The following is a 19,663-nucleotide window of genomic DNA, read 5'->3' on the forward strand; positions in this document are numbered from 1 at the left end:
GCAAGCAAGTAAACACTCGGTTGGCGGCCTTTTAAAGGATAATCTTGTCTAACGTGTACATAGGCTTAGACCAACTCATTCATTTAAACCATAGTTTGCCTCTATTTAAAGGATGTGATACCCTTTTGACATAATCGTAATCGTAGATGATTTACAGAGATTTTTTAAGGTCTTTTAGATTGTTTTGTGCGGGTATTCAAGTCCTTCATACCTACAACTTTGATCTTAAGCCCTAGTAGCCTACTATAGCACCTTAAGTGCACATATGTGCACCACCCAATGGAGAGGAACTACATTTGTCCTTGTATTTCGTAGATTTTAGACCTACATCCAAAGTAAAGCAACTCAATGTAAATGTTTACATCCTTCTCGTATCTCCTTATGGTCTATCTATATTACTTATATGGTCCTTTATTCTTTACAATGATGGGAAACAACTTTTAATGTGGGCCCTAGTGTGGAGGATCGAGCCCTTGCGTTCCTAGAAGTTCATGATTGTGTGACTAAAGGGGTTTCACAAAAATGGTCATAACTTTGTCTATGGGTCTCCGTTTTGGGCCGGTGACTAGTCAAATCAAAGCTTGAAACGAGGAGCACGTCGTGATAACTTCCCGATGGGAACTTACTCATTTTTTAGTCCAAAAATCGTTTTCTAAATGGAGTTATGAACAATTTTGTTATTTTTCCTTAATTTTTGGGTTTTGTTTTTGGGTTTGTATTTGGCTCATGGACCTTTAGGGTTCCATTTTAATTTTTGTTTCTTATTTAACTGTTGTTGATGTAATTTGCATGATCGATCATCAGTTTTGTGAACTTTCAGTTTTCTCCCAAAATTATGTGTGTATTAACCCAGATTTTGAAGCTAATCCCACGGTATTCGTAGAATCAACGTGGTTTTGAAGAGATTGTCTTGGTTATTCTTTTAGAATCAACAAGTTCACTCTTGTTTATCCCACGACGTGCTGATGGTTGATGTGATGGGTTTTCAGCATAACAACATTCCTATGGTGTACATGCAACCCTAATTGCTTTGGATCTAAGTTTTTCTCTATTGAACATACAACTATGAACTCCAAAGCAATAACCATATGGACTAGCATATACAATTCGAAATTGACATATAAACTAGGGTTGGAAGATTACCTTTCTTGTTATGTAGCAATAACAAGTATAATCCTTCTTGATCTTGACTTCTGAAAGCCTAGTGCCCCAAGTGTTGCACCTCTAATGGAGTCACAAACACCCAATGCAACAAGATGACTTAGGAGAGAGGTGGAATTCGGCTAGGGCAACTCAAGAAGCATAGGGCCCTTTCTCCATGTATAAGGGTCTTTAAATAGCTCTGGCTGCTAGGGTTTTCAGGTGGAAACCCTAATACCTTACTTAGGCAACAAGCAGCCCATGGACACCTCCTTAAGAGGCCTTGGACGAAATCTATAGGGCCTCCTATAGGATTTCGTCCACTCCACAATTAAGGAGTCCAATCAGCCCAATTCTGAAACTATCAATGATTTGCAGAACAGTCCCTCAATTAAATCAGTTCCTTTAATCTCAAAATTAATATTAAATTAATTTCTGATTAATTACTAATTAATAATATGATTTCCAATTAATATATTAATCTTGTAATATATTAATAAAACCATTATGAGTACCAATTTATTATTCATATAATAAATCCTACTTTCTCTCTCTCCACTTGTCATCCTATCAAGTTGCATGAGTGAAGGCAACCCAAAAGGACAATGCTCATAATCAAATCAAGCACATACCAAAAATAGTTATGGGCTTAGACACCTAATCCAACAATCTCCCACTTGGATAAGTCTAATAACTATTATTGCAAGTACAACTTCAGAATCTGATTAGCAATCGTAGCTTTCAAAATCCGCTGTCAAACTCTGATCTTATCAGTAACGCGTTCTTTAGATAAGGGATCATATATTCCTCCATTCTACAAGATATCGTATGGACATGAGACATGGATTATAATCATTCTCTCTGTCCATGTGTCGTTTCCCGATTTCTGATTTATGACGACTGACAATAGACTACAATTGAACACATCAACTTAGTACAGGCTTGGCCAAGCGCTTAAGGTGCATCACTAAATCATCGAGGGGCCCACAAATATCTCTTTTATCCCATATTGGGTAAAAGGAACGGATAAACTTCGACTCATATGCTTGCTCAATTTACTCATCAAATCACACACAACAATACGTTTTATAACATCAAGTTACTAATGCGTTTACGTATTATCAATGTGCAACCGACTCGAAAACTACAAATCATATGTCTTTGTTTCAAGAATATAAGATTATATCGTCTCACAATCACTCGTGATAAAATCTATGAAGTGATTCATGTGAGCGTGGGTTTAATCCAATACTCAAATCTTATAGCAAGAGTACTCATGAACACTGCAGCAAACTTTTGTTATGTCTAAACACTTTAGACAATCTAAAGTCGGATTCATGACAGTCTTACCTCATTACTTACTTCCAAAGTATGATTGACTGTGGATGTTTGAATAACCTAGTTATTCGGGAAGTAAAAACATGCGAAGTGAAACACAAGAATAATCGAATCCAATATAGTCTCAAAACTTTTGAGTATAAATAAAACACTTATTATTTAATCACCGTATTGATTACACATTATTTATTGTATAATGTTTCGACTAATCAACTTAATACTTGAATTAAAACAATAGTTATCCCATGCTCCAAGCATGCACACTATGTTTACCTATTGTCCTCTCTTTGTGAAATAGATCAATTTAACACATTTTCAATGATTCTCATTTCACAATTCCTAAATCCCTATCATAAGTGTAAGAATACCAAATTCTTGCCACTACTAGAATGTGTTAGATTCTAACATTTTATGCAATGATCCTTTTGTAATGTCATAGCACCAAGGTCACAAAGACTTTGCCAATGATATTACAAAGTGCTCTATTGGAGATTGTTACAAGACAACTCTATAGATATGAAGTCTCACATTCAAAGTACATTCCTTTGAATATCCTTCTTGCATAAAAGTTTCTAACCTACACATAGATTCTTAATATCCAACTCCCATTATGGAAACATTTCCATATTTTCCATATGACAATTCATTCTTAATAGAATCTTATCTATTCACAATAATGTCAATATGGCCCATCCATTACTATACTTCCAACTGCCCACAAGCGACCAATCCTCAGTGATCCTCAGATCGTCCTTGACAGTTGTTTAACTTACTTTTGTCATATCCGGTTTTGGTCTTTTTCCCTCTTAATGCCCTAGGCATTTGGAATAGACTGAACGGTCGAATATTATAACATATGCAATCGATCCTATACCCGAAGCATATGGGATACGATTCATAATAAAGATATGATACTTTACCAATCTCTCGTTATAATATTTTAATATATGGAATCTCCAACGTTGAAACATTTCAACTTCCTATTCATATATGCTCATGACTAAGTTCGATTAATACTTCAATCTAAACTTTTAGATTTGAAATAAAGTGTAAGTATCCTCTCCCTTACTATAGCAAAACAACTTTTCAAACTCTACAACTTTGCAAATCAAAACTTTGTTTCCTATAAATAGCATTGCTAACTCGCAACGCCTATCATAATGATTATGCTCCCACTAGCACAATAATTATGTCCTTACTAGCATAACACTTATGCTCCCACTAGCTTTGACATGTACCTAGAAATCAGTTGGACTTCTAGAAATCAATACTTATTGACTTAATTTCTTACCAAAGTTTAGATTTCCGACACGAGATGCTTCGATAAGCTTTATCTAAGCTCATACACCTTTTATTAGAAAGCTCATATATGTGTCTAAACTATTTCAGAACTTACAACAATAAGTCCCGAATGTTCAGACTATTTGTCATTTCTCACAATTTAAACTATGAAGAGGGATGTTGTAATCATAATCGAATTTGAGAACGCAATCAACACAACTGCTGTCTTTTTAAAATCCACTTAGTGAAAGTGTTTCCTCACAATCATTATCATGAAGTGGAGAGAAACCTTACCATTTAGATTTTATGGTGTATGTGATCCTATCCATTCGAATTTGTCATAACCATAATCGCAAGGCAAGGTTTGTGACAAATCCAAACTAATATGGACTGAACTTGTTCAATCTTAATTTCTTGCCACCTGGCAGCACAAGGGGCTACCATGTCTTCCAAGTTGTTGAGCAGCTCACCCATACAGATCAATGAACTTTCACCTATCAAGGTGTTTTGCCTTATGCAATCAATTGAAAACACGTAGAACTCACATGCATAGTCAACTCAACTGGAATGTCACAGAAACAAGAATATGTCAACACGATAGGTTATAAACCCCAAGTCGTGTGCTAGTGATAGACAATAGGTTTATTCTTGATTAGTTCCTGAATCTATTCAAGACCATTAAGACTCCCACTGACTTCTTTACATATAAGATTCTTTTGTCAAGAAACATTCCTTGACAAACAAACATTCAAGAGTTAGTGCGGGTTCTTATCAAGACAAACACTTCACACAATTGGTCTTAGTTGGTCTTTGTCTTATCCAAGACATCACAACTTACCAATTTCAAATGTGCAAGAGTAAGAAACATTTCTACTCTATATTTGATGAGTGTTATAAACCTTCTTAAGATCATGTCACTCAAGGCACAATCTTGGAGTGTGACTCTAAGACTCAATTTTGGAACGAAGTATGACTCATCTTCTTGATTTAACCATTTCATCAGTTCCCGATTCCTCATCTTAGCCATGCTAATGCACTAACGTGTCCTTAGAGGATCAATTGTGATATGGTTTCTTAATAACTAAGATGACCATAAAACACGATACTCAAGTACTTTCCTTTCCTTTTAGATTGGAGAAACTTTTATCTTTCTGCCTAATTGATTCTTCTTATTCGTTCTGCTATACATCGAAACTTTTCCAATGATTCATAATTACACTTAATCTTGTAAGTATAATCATGTTTACTAAACTTTTAGTAAATCATGACGAATAGTCTTATCGTTCTTTGTGGCGGACCTGACCAGTGCACAAAAATGTGTACCAGATCCTTTAGTCCTTCACTTGACTCACATCTATATGTGAACAAGGAATTAGTCTTAATTTCCCAAAGATGAAGGTTCTCATTCATCATACAATGCAAGTCGCATGATTCCAAGTTTCTGTCCAATTGAAACTTGGGCGATGAGAATCTTTCCTTATTTGGTAAATTTTTGACACTACCACAAACGAAATTACTAAGAATCAAATCCATTTTCAATATTGCTAAAAATATATAAACACCAAGTTTCACAAATATCGTTGCAAGGAAATATAAATGAAACAAAATCAACTTTTTTTTCTTTATTTATAAAAATGCGGAAAACTTTTCCTTACAACGCAATTACAAATGAAAACTATGTTACTAAATATTCCTAAGCAATCTATCATAGCTCCAAAGTAACGGCTCAAAAATCTGATCATCGAACCATGCGATCGAAATCCATCTCTTCGCGATCAGACTCAGCTCACTCTTCCTTTAAGCTTCCTTTCTTTTCTTTCGATCCTACAAAATATCAAAATGTAATCTTATCACATCATGTATTAAGAATCTATAAATAGGAACTTAATAGAGTTAGATAGTGGACTTACCTGAAGCAGAGTCATACATCTTGACTTTTCCATCCTTGCAATCTTTTAGGTAAAGATGGTAGCTTCGTATCCAATGCCCCTTCTATTGGCAATAGATACAAACAGACTCTTTTGGAATGGTACATGGGACAATCTCAGACTTAGCTTTTCTCTTTACCATCCGGTCAAACGGTTTGACCTCGTCCGATCCTTTTCCATTGGGAAGAGAAAACTTTTTTCGACTTCTAATGTCGCCATTGTCAATGTCCATGGAAGTTTGGGAAGTAGATCGTTCATTCAAATTTGCATTACCAATGCGTCAAATCATTGTTTATTCAGCAGCAATTAGTAAATATATAAGATCGATAAGGGTCACGTCGAGGTCTGTCATATAGTAATCTTTAATGAACTCACTATATGACTCAAGAAGAAATTAAAGAACCAAGTCAACAGCCAGCTTCCTCGAGATATCGACACCCAACATTCCCAACTTGTCAATATGCAACTTCATCTCCAAGATGTGAGCTGTGACATCCCCATTTTCACGGCCAGAAAAGACAGATTTTGTTTATGCTTGTTTGAAAATCAGAGTAACATTTTAAATAAAAGTGTTGCGGAATTTGTCCCAAAACAAAATATGATAAAGATTTATCAAAAGCATTTCCAAAGAAATGTATTTCATTAAAAGACTTGGGATGTCATGTTCGATACAGATCAAAAGCATAAGCAATACAACATAAGCCTTACTACATTATTTCGTATTTACAGGCCTATAATCCCTTATCTCTCATCCAAACATCTATGCTCATGCACCACTACCTGTAATACAAGAAACTGAGTGGGTCAGACTTGGGAGCCTGGTGAGCACATAGGGTTTTCAACCCACAATAAATAAGTTTATTAACTTTATCAAACCAAACAAACCCGATTACCTGTTCCCGTTATCCTCACTTTACGTCCCTAAAACATCTAACTCAAGGGACCTAGTCTAAGGACTTTCATCGGGGTGACAACACATGCTTCGGGGATTCCTCAGCAATTCATGTCAAATAAGGCAACCATGTGGGGGATGGAGTACTGCTGGTAAACACGCAGTTCAAATAAACACCTACACGTTGCGAGCCTGCTAGCGTTCCACTAGACTGTCTAGAATAGTCCGTGGTCGTCATCTATACTCCGCTAGATGACTAGATCATCAATAACATCTATAACGAGGCCTCTCATTATTTTATTTTGTCACACAGCATCTATTACATATACCCATGTTTTACCCAACACGTTTTGTAGATATAAAATACATATACAGTTTAAATCATTTAAAACATGTATAAAATCGTTCATCCAACATAGATAGCAAGTATACAAATAATATGCACACACAGCACGTAATTTATATAAAATGCTTCATATCTATGTGTAAGCTGAAAGTAACTATGCACTCACTTGAAAGGTGGTGACTCTGCACTCGAACAGCGCTTCGTTATCTCAAAATAAGTTTCCCTCGACAAAACCTAGTATCAATACCACTAGGGTTTAGTCTAACGTTAACCGCGACTAATTAATAGTCTAGCTATTATTATTATTATATAAGCGTTAAACAACACTCTATATAACTCATAATAATAGCCCAAATAATTATTTTAAGGTCCTAATAATGTTACTATAATTAATTAGAAGATATATTAAAAATTGCGTAGGCGTAGCTCACTTACAGCGGGTTTTCTTAAAAACCGGGCTTTGCTCGGAGCAGCGTTTCCGAACCGAAAGACATTTTTTATCGGGACTCTGGGAGCCTCGGGGCTTCCTTCGGGTGCTAGGGGGTTCACCTAGGCTTTAGGGGGGTTAGGGGGTAGTGAGAGAAAGTAGAGAGAGAAAGTTGTGGTGGAAGATGTGAGAAAACGAGCTGCCCTCGCATGCCTTTTATAGGCGCTCACCACCTCGGTTACGCTGGGCATTCGGACACAGCTACGCTGGGCGTAGATCGGATAATGTAAGGGTCGAATTGTTGTAATTAGTCGAAGTATGTTTTGTACTCTTCGAATATTTTGTAATGTATTTTACTAGGGCACTTTTATTCGAAGCTTTAGTGTCTATGCCTTAGTATATTTTTTGTACGCTTTCAGTTCCCTATAAATAGGGTTATTTACTAGAGTTAGAAGAACTTTTATAGACTTGTCTCTTGTACTCTGTAAAGAATTCGAAAGTGTAATAGAGCATAACAGATCATATTTACATTCCGTGTTCAAATCTCGCACTCTTACTTGAAGTCATACTCTGATTAAATCATTACTCGATTATTTAATTCATCAATTGGTATCAGAGCAGGAATCATATCTCTGATCTGATTTTCACGCTGTTCAAAAAGTTTTTGAATCAACTCTTTGATTCAAAAGTTTCCGCACTTTTTTGAAAGTGAAAAATTGTCAAGATCTTAGTCTGTGATTCGATTCTGCATTTGAATTGTTGAATCGAGTGTTATTCTCATCAATTCGATTTGATTCATCTAGTTTGTTTTCAAATTCTCAAATCTTTTCAAAATTCTCAAAATCTTCTTCCGTACAACAATGGCGAGTTTCAATCTCAATTCGATGACCTCGTTTTCTCATCTGCTAGGTTCATCAACCAAAATTCCAATGCTAATTCCTGAATACTATGATCAGTGGGCTGATCGGATGCAGGATTATCTGAATGGTCTTGATGAAGAATTATGGACATGTATCACTGGAAATATCAATGTTCCAGTGAATGTTCAACCAATCGGATCTTCTTCCACAAATTCTGGTGTTGATAATCAAGGTGATCGTCTGAAGAAATTGGAGAGAAGGTGTATGAGGGAATTACGAGGTGCTTTACCTCTAGTTGTGTACAATTACGTTAGGAGTTGTACAACTGCAAAGGAAATCTGGAACAATCTGAAAGATAAATTTCAAGGAAGTGAGAAGACAAAAATCAATTCAGTTAAACAGTGTTTGGTTGAGCTGAAAGACTTCAAACAAAAAGAAGGAGAAACAATTGAAGTTTACTATGATCGTCTGAATGAGCTAATCTATCGATGCAATCACTATGGAATTACCAGGACTTCAATGGAATTCAATCTCATCTTTGTAATGGGGCTTCGAAAAGAATGGAGAAGTGTGAGTATGATGGTGAAGAATCAGCAAAGTTTTGATACATCAACTCTCAATGATTTGTACAATCAGTTGAAAACACACGAAGTTGAAGTAAATGAAATTGCTAAAGAATCGAAGTTGAATTTGGGAGGTCCATTAGCTCTTGTGTCAAAGATTTCGGAGAAAGAAGCTGAGAATGGTGATTCTGAGGAAGAAGAAGGATTCATCATGAATTCAGATGATGAAGCAATAGCATTTTACCCGAATAATCGTGTCAAGAAATTTTTCAAAAAGCCGTTCAATTCGAAGACTAAGCTTGCTGAGGTGAAAGGAATTTTTGTGAGTAAAAATGTTTTTGAGGAGAAAAAGAAAGTTGAGAAGCAAGATTTGAAGATAGTTTCAATAAAACCAAACCCATTTCAATAAAACCAAAAGTTCATTCACAAACTCAAAAAATCTTCTAAAACTTGATATAGAAACCACTTCAAATACCAGTAATAAAATTTCAGGTCATCTTCTAAGGATTCGAACATTTCAGTCAAAGCTTGGAAACCAGTAATAAAAGCAAAGAATGTTCATTCACAAACTCAGAATTCGAAGGGTAATGTCAGTGAACATTCGAAACCATCAAAAACTTATGTTTCAGTTCCTTTAAATGAAGAAGTAAACTTAATTGATAGTCTCAAAACCAAAGTTTGTGATTGGGTTAAAAGTTCTTCATTACATTCGAAATTGAAATCTAATTTCCAAGGACCCAAAAAGCCTTGGGTACCTAAATTTTTCAATTGAATGTAGGTACTATGTGATGAGCAATATGATAACAAATGGTACATCGATAGTGGTTGCTCTCGTTACATGACTGGGAAAAAGGAGAATTTACGAGATTTTCGAAGTCTCAAAAATGCTGGAGTAGTGAAGTTTGGGAACAATCAAAAATGCCAAGTCAAAGGATATGGGAAGATCACGAATGAACAATTCACAGTGAATCGTGTTCCATATGTTGAAGGTCTTCAACATAACTTGATAAGTGTTTCTCAACTTGTTGTGGGCACTGGCAATCAAGTTCTTTTTAACGAAGAAGGAAGTGTAATTTCGAATGTCAACACAAAAGAAGTATTATTGAAATCCAAAAGGAAATGTGACATGTTCACTTTGGATATCAATCCGATAGTAGGGAAACATGCTATATGTCTTCTTTCGAAAGCAACAGCAGACTTAAGTTGGTTATGGCATCGAAGACTTTCTCATCTCAATTTTCGAAACATCAATAAACTTGTGGTACAAGATCTGGTAAGAGGTTTACCTGTACTTAAATTTGACAATGATTCTTTATGTGCGGCTTGTGAAGTTGGCAAGCAACATAAACAAGGTCATCCAATTACAATAGATTCGAAAATTGTTGCACCTCTGGAGCTTTTACATATTGATTTGTGTGGACCTTCGACTGTTTCAACTCTCAACAAGAAACGGTACATTTTAGTAATTGTTGATGATTTTTCCAGATTTACGTGGGTTTATTTTCTCAGGTTTAAATCCGAAGTTGCACAAATCATGATCGATTTTATCAAAAAGATGGAAACAACATTGAAGAAAATTGTTCGAAAAATTAAGAGTGATCATGGAACTGAATTTAAGAACAATATTCTTGATTCGTTTTTGGTGGACAAAGGAATTTCGCATAATTTTTCATCTCCATACACACCACAACAAAATGGTGTTGTTGAACGAAGAAATAGGTCTCTATGCGAAGCGGCAAGGACTATGTTGGCATATGCGAATCTTCCACAATACCTTTGGGCTGAAGCTGTATCAACTGCATGTTTCACTCAAAACAGATCGTTCATTCATCGTCGTTTTAACATTACACCATATGAAATTCTCAACAATCGAAAACCTAACGTCAAATTTTTCCATGTTTTCGGATGCAGATGCTTCATTATGAATCTCAAGGATCATCTTACGAAATTTCAAGCTAAAGCAGATGAAGGGATTTTCTTGGGATATTCGCATAATTCAGTCGCATATCGTGTGTTGAATAAAAGAACACGAAAAGTTGAAGAAACTTTTAATCTTACATTTGATGATTACTACATTAAACAAACAACATCACAGTTTGAAAATCATCCTATTCTGAAAGACATACAAGATGAATCTGAATCCTCACAAACCTTAGATATTGATTATGATTTAATTTTTGGAATTTCAGATCATGCTGTTAATGCTGAAATAAATGCAAATGATAATCATCTCTCTGAACAAACAAAGCTTATTGGTGATTCAACATCCAATTCTTCAGAGAAAGGCGAAAGTATGCAAAATAATCCAGTAGAGGGGGAGCACTTGGATTCGAATACATTCAATAAAGGAGAACATTCTTTCGAGGGGGAGAAAGAAAGATTGAATTCTGATGTTGAGGGGGAGCATTTAGAGAATATTGAAAATAATACTGATTTAGATGATGCTTGTTCGATTGCAGGTTCAGAGAATGATGATATGTACGAAGATGCACCATTGGATTTTGATCCAGCATATCCACCAATGGAAAAATGGACAAGAGATCATCCGAAGGATCAAGTAATTGGGAATCCACAAGAGGGAGTCTTAACAAGAGCTCAAATTCGTGCAAAGAATGAGGTATTGAATACTCATCAAGAATTTTGCATGTTCAATGTTTTCATCTCTAAAATTGAACCAAAAACAGTTAAGATTGCAATGGAACACTCATATTGGGTTGTTGCAATGCAATCTGAATTGTCTGAATTCGAACGAAACAAGGTTTGGAGATTAATTCCTAAACCTGAAAATGTTTTGATTTTCGGGTTAAAATGGATTTACAAAAATAAAACCGACAAAGATGGAAATATTGTTCGAAACAAAGCCAGACTTGTTGTCAAAGGATATTCACAACAAGAAGGAATAGACTATGAAGAAACTTTTGCCCCTGTCGCAAGGCTCGAGGCGGTTCGTATATTTCTGGCTTATGCAGCTCACAAGGACTTTGATGTTTATCAAATGGACGTGAAGTGTGCATTTCTAAATAGAGAGCTTGAAGAAACAGTATACGTGGAACAACCCCCAGGTTTCATTAACGAAGAATTTCCAAATCATGTTTATATTTTAGATAAGGCAGTTTATGGTTTGAAACAAGCACCACGAGCATGGTATGCAACTCTTACTTCATTCTTAAAACAATCTAAATTTAAACAAGGATCAGTTGATCCTACATTATTTCGAAAGAAAGTGGGGAATCATCTAATGCTTGTTCAAATTTATGTTGATGATATTATTTTTGGCTCAACTGACCCTGCTTTGTCTAGAGAATTCGAAGATTTGATGAAGAGTAAGTTCGAAATGAGCATGATGGGAAAAATCAATAATTTTCTTGGTTTGAATATTCGTCAAAACAGAGAAGGAACTTTTATCAATCAAGAAAAATATACGAAGAATCTGCTGGAAAAGTTTGGATTGACGAATAGCACGAAGTTACGAGTTCCAATGGCAACTGGCATAAAATTAACACCTTCGTTAGATAAACCTGCAGTTGACCTAACTCTTTACAGAAGCATGATTGGTTCATTACTTTATCTTACTGCAAGTAGACCTGATATCATGTTTTCTATGTGTAATTGTGCAAGGTATCAGTCAAATCCACGAGAACCACATCTCACTGCTGTGAAGAATATATTTCGTTATCTTAAAGGAACAATTTCGTTAGGATTGTGGTATCCTTCGAACATTGGGTTCTTTGTACAAGCATATTCGGATGCAGACTTGGGTGGTTGTAATCTTGATCGAAAAAGCACAAGTGGTGGATGTCAATTTCTCGATGGCAAATTGGTGAGCTGGCAGTCGAAAAAGCAAACATGCGTATCAATCTCAACAGCTGAAGCAGAATATGTGGCTGCTGCTGCTTGCACTTCACAAATAATATGGATCCAAAGTCAATTGCGTGATTATGCAATAAATATGAAAAAGATTCCATTATATTGTGATTCTCAAAGTGCTATAAGAATTTGTCATAATCCTGTGCAGCATTCGAAGACAAAACATATAGCTCTTCGTTATCATTTTATCAAGGATCACGTGGAGGATGGGAATATTGAAGTACATTTCGTGAAAACAACTGATCAGCTAGCTGATATTTTCACGAAACCTTTAGATGAAAAATCCCTTGTAAAAATTATAGAGGGACTTGGAATGATCGATGGAAATTATGTTCCATGCGAAAAAGAAGAATGATGCACGATAAGGAATGAATCAGAGGCATTTAATAAAAGACAAGGCAAAGTCATTCAGCATTCAGTTGTTACTGTTCATCGAACCATGCGATCGAAATCCATCTCTTCGCGATCAGCCTCAGCTCACTCTTCCTTTAAGCTTCCTTTCTTTTCTTTCGATCCTACAAAATATCAAAATGTAATCTTATCACATCATGTATTAAGAATCTATAAATAGGAACTTAATAGAGTTAGATAGTGGACTTACCTGAAGCAGAGTCATACATCTTGACTTTTCCATCCTTGCGATCTTTTAGGTAAAGATGGTAGCTTCGTATCCAATGCCCCTTCTATTGGCAATAGATACAAACAGACTCTTTTGGAATGGTACATGGGACAATCTCAGACTTAGCTTTTCTCTTTACCATCCGGTCAAACGGTTTGACCTCGTCCGATCCTTTTCCATTGGGAAGAGAAAACTTTTTTCGACTTCTAATGTCGCCATTGTCAATGTCCATGGAAGTTTGAGAAGTAGATCGTTCATTCAAATTTGCATTACCAATGCGTCAAATCATTGTTTATTCAGCAGCAATTAGTAAATATATAAGATCGATAAGGGTCACGTCGAGGTCTGTCATATAGTAATCTTTAATGAACTCACTATATGACTCAAGAAGAAATTAAAGAACCAAGTCAACAGCCAGCTTCCTCGAGATATCGACACCCAACATTCCCAACTTGTCAATATGCAACTTCATCTCCAAGATGTGAGCTGTGACATCCCCATTTTCACGGCCAGAAAAGACAGATTTTGTTTATGCTTGTTTGAAAATCAGAGTAGCATTTTAAATAAAAGTGTTGCGGAATTTGTCCCAAAACAAAATATGATAAAGATTTATCAAAAGCATTTCCAAAGAAATGTATTTCATTAAAAGACTTGGGATGTCATGTTCGATACAGATCAAAAGCATAAGCAATACAACATAAGCCTTACTACATTATTTCGTATTTACAGGCCTATAATCCCTTATCTCTCATCCAAACATCTATGCTCATGCACCACTACCTGTAATACAAGAAACTGAGTGGGTCAGACTTGGGAGCCTGGTGAGCACATAGGGTTTTCAACCCACAATAAATAAGTTTATTAACTTTATCAAACCAAACAAACCCGATTACCTGTTCCCGTTATCCTCACTTTACGTCCCTAAAACATCTAACTCAAGGGACCTAGTCTAAGGACTTTCATCGGGGTGACAACACATGCTTCGGGGATTCCTCAGCAATTCATGTCAAATAAGGCAACCATGTGGGGGATGGAGTACTGCTGGTAAACACGCAGTTCAAATAAACACCTACACGTTGCGAGCCTGCTAGCGTTCCACTAGACTGTCTAGAATAGTCCGTGGTCGTCATCTATACTCCGCTAGATGACTGGATCATCAATAACATCTATAACGAGGCCTCTCATTATTTTATTTTGTCACACAGCATCTATTACATCTACCCATGTTTTACCCAACACGTTTTGTAGATATAAAATACATATACAGTTTAAATCATTTAAAACATGTATAAAATCGTTCATCCAACATAGATAGCAAGTATACAGATAATATGCACACACAGCACGTAATTTATATAAAATGCTTCATATCTATGTGTAAGCTGAAAGTAACTATGCACTCACTTGAAAGGTGGTGACTCTGCACTCGAACAGCGCTTCGTTATCTCAAAATAAGTTTCCCTCGACAAAACCTAGTATCAATACCACTAGGGTTTAGTCTAACGTTAACCGCGACTAATTAATAGTCTAGCTATTATTATTATTATATAAGCGTTAAACAACACTCTATATAACTCATAACAATAGCCCAAATAATTATTTTAAGGTCCTAATAATGTTACTATAATTAATTAGAAGATATATTAAAAATTGCGTAGGCGTAGCTCACTTACAGCGGGTTTTCTTAAAAACCGGGCTTTGCTCGGAGCAGCGTTTCCGAACCGAAAGACATTTTTTTCTCGGGACTCCGGGAGCCTCGGGGCTTCCTTCGGGTGCTAGGGGGTTCACCTAGGCTTTAGGGGGGTTAGGGGGTAGTGAGAGAAAGTAGAGAGAGAAAGTTGTGGTGGAAGATGTGAGAAAACGAGCTGCCCTCGCATGCCTTTTATAGGCGCTCACCACCTCGGTTAAGCTGGGCATTCGGACACAGCTACGCTGGGCGTAGATCGGATAATGTAAGGGTCGAATTGTTGTAATTAGTCGAAGTATGTTTTGTACTCTTCGAATATTTTGTAATGTATTTTACTAGGGCACTTTTATTCGAAGCTTTAGTGTCTATGCCTTAGTATATTTTTTGTACGCTTTCAGTTCCCTATAAATAGGGTTATTTACTAGAGTTAGAAGAACTTTTATAGACTTGTCTCTTGTACTCTGTAAAGAATTCGAAAGTGTAATAGAGCATAACAGATCATATTTACATTCTGTGTTCAAATCTCGCACTCTTACTTGAATTCATACTCTGATTAAATCATTACTCGATTATTTGATTCATCAATTGGTATCAGAGCAGGAATCATATCTCTGATCTGATTTTCACGCTGTTCAAAAAGTTTTTGAATCAACTCTTTGATTCAAAAGTTTCCGCACTTTTTTGAAAGTGAAAAACTGTCAAGATCTTAGTCTGTGATTCGATTTTGCATTTGAATTGTTGAATCGAGTGTTATTCTCATCAATTCGATTTGATTCATCTAGTTTGTTTTCAAATTCTCAAATCTTTTCAAAATTCTCAAAATCTTCTTCCGTACAACAATGGCGAGTTTCAATCTCAATTCGATGACCTCGTTTTCTCATCTGCTAGGTTCATCAACCAAAATTTCAATGCTAATTCCTGAATACTATGATCAGTGCGCTGATCGGATGCAGGATTATCTGAATGGTCTTGGTGAAGAATTATGGACATGTATCACTGGAAATATCAATGTTCCAGTGAATGTTCAACCAATCGGATCTTCTTCCACAAATTCTGGTGTTGATAATCAAGGTGATCGTCTGAAGAAATTGGAGAAAAGGTGTATGAGGGAATTACGAGGTGCTTTACCTCCAGTTGTGTACAATTACGTTAGGAGTTGTACAACTGCAAAGGAAATCTGGAACAATCTGAAAGATAAATTTCAAGGAAGTGAGAAGACAAAAATCAATTCAGTTAAACAGTGTTTGGTTGAGCTGAAAGACTTTAAACAAAAAGAAGGAGAAACAATTGAAGTTTACTATGATCGTCTGAATGAGCTAATCTATCGATGCAATCACTATGGAATTACCAGGACTTCAATGGAATTCAATCTCATCTTTGTAATGGGGCTTCGAAAAGAATGGAGAAGTGTGAGTATGATGGTGAAGAATCAGCAAAGTTTTGATACATCAACTCTCAATGATTTGTACAATCAGTTGAAAACACACGAAGTTGAAGTAAATGAAATTGCTAAAGAATCGAAGTTGAATTTGGGAGGTCCATTAGCTCTTGTGTCAAAGATTTCGGAGAAAGAAGCTGAGAATGGTGATTCTGAGGAAGAAGAAGGATTCATCATGAATTCAGATGATGAAGCAATAGCATTTTACCCGAATAATCGTGTCAAGAAATTTTTCAAAAAGTCGTTCAATTCGAAGACTAAGCTTGCTGAGGTGAAAGGAATTTTTGTGAGTAAAAATGTTTTTGAGGAGAAAAAGAAAGTTGAGAAGCAAGATTTGAAGATAGTTTCAATAAAACCAAACCCATTTCAATAAAACCAAAAGTTCATTCACAAACTCAAAAAATCTTCTAAAACTTGATATAGAAACCACTTCAAATACCAGTAATAAAATTTCAGGTCATCTTCTAAGGATTCGAACATTTCAGTCAAAGCTTGGAAACCAGTAATAAAAGCAAAGAATGTTCATTCACAAACTCAGAATTCGAAGGGTAATGTCAGTGAACATTCGAAACCATCAAAAACTTATGTTTCAGTTCCTTTAAATGAAGAAGTAAACTTAATTGATAGTCTCAAAACCAAAGTTTGTGATTGGGTTAAAAGTTCTTCATTACATTCGAAATTGAAATCTAATTTCCAAGGACCCAAAAAGCCTTGGGTACCTAAATTTTTCAATTGAATGTAGGTACTATGTGATGAGCAATATGATAACAAATGGTACATCGATAGTGGTTGCTCTCGTTACATGACTGGGAAAAAGGAGAATTTACGAGATTTTCGAAGTCTCAAAAATGTTGGAGTAGTGAAGTTTGGGAACAATCAAAAATGCCAAGTCAAAGGATATGGGAAGATCACGAATGGACAATTCACAGTGAATCGTGTTCCATATGTTGAAGGTCTTCAACATAACTTGATAAGTGTTTCTCAACTTGTTGTGGGCACTGGCAATCAAGTTCTTTTTAACGAAGAAGGAAGTGTAATTTCGAATGTCAACACAAAAGAAGTATTATTGAAATCCAAAAGGAAATGTGACATGTTCACTTTGGATATCAATCCGATAGTAGGGAAACCTGTTATATGTCTTCTTTCGAAAGCAACAGCAGACTTAAGTTGGTTATGGCATCGAAGACTTTCTCATCTCAATTTTCGAAACATCAATAAACTTGTGGTACAAGATCTGGTAAGAGGTTTACCTGTACTTAAATTTGACAATGATTCTTTATGTGCGGCTTGTGAAGTTGGCAAGCAACATAAACAAGGTCATCCAATTACAATAGATTCGAAAATTGTTGCACCTCTGGAGCTTTTACATATTGATTTGTGTGGACCTTCGACTGTTTCAACTCTCAACAAGAAACGGTACATTTTAGTAATTGTTGATGATTTTTCCAGATTTACGTGGGTTTATTTTCTCAGGTTTAAATCCGAAGTTGCACAAATCATGATCGATTTTATCAAAAAGATGGAAACAACATTGAAGAAAATTGTTCGAAAAATTAAGAGTGATCATGGAACTGAATTTAAGAACAATATTCTTGATTCGTTTTTGGTGGACAAAGGAATTTCGCATAATTTTTCATCTCCATACACACCACAACAAAATGGTGTTGTTGAACGAAGAAATAGGTCTCTATGCGAAGCGGCAAGGACTATGTTGGCATATGCGAATCTTCCACAATACCTTTGGGCTGAAGCTGTATCAACTGCATGTTTCACTCAAAACAGATCGTTCATTCATCGTCGTTTTAACATTACACCATATGAAATTCTCAACAATCGAAAACCTAACGTCAAATTTTTCCATGTTTTCGGATGCAGATGCTTCATTATGAATCTCAAGGATCATCTTACGAAATTTCAAGCTAAAGCAGATGAAGGGATTTTCTTGGGATATTCGCATAATTCAGTCGCATATCGTGTGTTGAATAAAAGAACACGAAAAGTTGAAGAAACTTTTAATCTTACATTTGATGATTACTACATTAAACAAACAACATCACAGTTTGAAAATCATCCTATTCTGAAAGACATACAAGATGAATCTGAATCCTCACAAACCTTAGATATTGATTATGATTTAATTTTTGGAATTTCAGATCATGCTGTTAATGCTGAAATAAATGCAAATGATAATCATCTCTCTGAACAAACAAAGCTTATTGGTGATTCAACATCCAATTCTTCAGAGAAAAGCGAAAGTATGCAAAATAATCCAGTATAGGGGGAGCACTTGGATTCGAATACATTCAATAAAGGAGAACATTCTTTCGAGGGGGAGAAAGAAAGATTGAATTCTGATGTTGAGGGGGAGCATTTAGAGAATATTGAAAATAATACTGATTTAGATGATGCTTGTTCGATTGCAGGTTCAGAGAATGATGATATGTACGAAGATGCACCATTGGATTTTGATCCAGCATATCCACCAATGGAAAAATGGACAAGAGATCATCCGAAGGATCAAGTAATTGGGAATCCACAAGAGGGAGTCTTAACAAGAGCTCAAATTCGTGCAAAGAATGAGGTATTGAATACTCATCAAGAATTTTGCATGTTCAATGTTTTCATCTCTAAAATTGAACCAAAAACAGTTAAGATTGCAATGGAACACTCATATTGGGTTGTTGCAATGCAATCTGAATTGTCTGAATTCGAACGAAACAAGGTTTGGAGATTAATTCCTAAACCTGAAAATGTTTTGATTTTCGGGTTAAAATGGATTTACAAAAATAAAACCGACAAAGATGGAAATATTGTTCGAAACAAAGCCAGACTTGTTGTCAAAGGATATTCACAACAAGAAGGAATAGACTATGAAGAAACTTTTGCCCCTGTCGCAAGGCTCGAGGCGGTTCGTATATTTCTGGCTTATGCAGCTCACAAGGACTTTGATGTTTATCAAATGGACGTGAAGTGTGCATTTCTAAATGGAGAGCTTGAAGAAACAGTATACGTGGAACAACCCCCAGGTTTCATTAACGAAGAATTTCCAAATCATGTTTATATTTTAGATAAGGCAATTTATGGTTTGAAACAAGCACCACGAGCATGGTATGCAACTCTTACTTCATTCTTAAAACAATCTAAATTTAAACAAGGATCAGTTGATCCTACATTATTTCGAAAGAAAGTGGGGAATCATCTAATGCTTGTTCAAATTTATGTTGATGATATTATTTTTGGCTCAACTGACCCTGCTTTGTCTAGAGAATTCGAAGAT

This window comes from Lactuca virosa, chromosome 5 (assembly GCF_052849685.1).
Source record: "Lactuca virosa cultivar CGN04683 chromosome 5, Lactuca_virosa_CGN04683_v6, whole genome shotgun sequence".
Lineage (NCBI taxonomy): Eukaryota > Viridiplantae > Streptophyta > Magnoliopsida > Asterales > Asteraceae > Lactuca > Lactuca virosa.